Here is a 1,413-nt window from a genome sequence, read left to right as displayed (position 1 = left end):
CCAACCTTCCTTCTGAGGAGTGGCTGGTGGGTTTGAACCGCCAGCCTTCTGGTGAGCAGTCAAGTGCCTTAGGCACTATGCTACCAGAGCTCCCTTTAAATGGTAAAAATGAACATGTTCAACATGTTCATCAGTGAACCTGACATCTGGTTTGATTTTCTCTGTATCATAAAAAGTAAAAAGTATATAAACTATAAGTCATAAGGAATATTTATTTGCTCAATATAATATCAGTAAGTTTTCTAAAAGGTCTTGGAAATTATTTTAAGCCTGCTTACTGTAAAACGTAATTATTGTTGAAATGAAGTTTCTTTAAAATCTGCGTTTTCATTTAAACTTTTTACCATTTACTTGAAAGACCTCTTTCAAGTGTTGAAAAGCAAAGATATCTCCTTGAAGACGAAGATGGGCCTAACCTTAGCCATGATATTTTCAATCACCTCATATGCATGAGAGCTGGGCAATGAATAAGGAAGACCGAAGAAGAGTTGATGCTTTTGAGTTGTGGTGTTGGTGCAGAATGCTGAGTACCGTGGACTGCTAAAAGAACTAACCAATCTGTCCTGGAAGATATGCAGCCAAAATTCTCCTTAGAAGGGAGTATGGCCAGACATTGTCTCACTTACTTTGGTCATGTTATCAGAAGGGACCATTCTCTGGAGAAGGATGTCATGCTTGGTAAAGTGGAGTGTCAAAGAAAGAAGGGAAGTCCCTCAACAAAATGGATTGACGCTGTGGCTGTGGGGATGGGCTCAGGTATAGTAGGGATTGTGAGGCTGACACAGGACCGGTTAGTGTTTCGTTCTGTTGTACACAGGATCACTGAGTTGGAGACCACTCGACAGCACATAACAATAACAACAACAAATCATTTATCATATTTTTCCAAATTTCCCTTTGACCATTTAAATGTTGTCAACTGGTTTTCGGAAACCACAAGGTTTTTGCTCAAAGGACCAATATGACTTCAAATTTTTGACTGGTTTATTTTCTTTTCTGTGATAGCAAGAATATATCAATGAATTTTTTTTGCAAGTTGAATGTTTTCAATTTCTGTCTAGGGGCAGAAAAGTTTCCCCAGACCACTCTAAGTTTGCTTCAATGTAATTTTGTATTTTGGCTTTTTAGAGTTCTCTTGTAATATAGAGAACTTGCTCATGGTTCATCTCTGATGAGGATCCAATCAGTTCTCTGACAACTGCAATAGGATGTTGTTGCATGCTGTGGAGTCAGACCGACTCATAGCGACACCCCCTTGGGTTTCCGAGGCAGTATCACTAGGGAAGTAGATTGCCTCATCTTCCTTCCGAGGAGTGGCTGGTGGGTTTAAATCTCCAGCAGTAGGATAGCATTAAAAAAGAGCCATCTTCCCCAACATATTTACCAAAGAATGCATCTTTTACCATGCTCAAA

This window comes from Orycteropus afer, unplaced genomic scaffold, assembly GCF_000298275.1.
Source record: "Orycteropus afer afer isolate SDZICR_OR568_19922 unplaced genomic scaffold, OryAfe1.0 scaffold00146, whole genome shotgun sequence".
Taxonomy (NCBI): domain Eukaryota; kingdom Metazoa; phylum Chordata; class Mammalia; order Tubulidentata; family Orycteropodidae; genus Orycteropus; species Orycteropus afer.
This window is presented reverse-complemented; position numbering follows the sequence as displayed.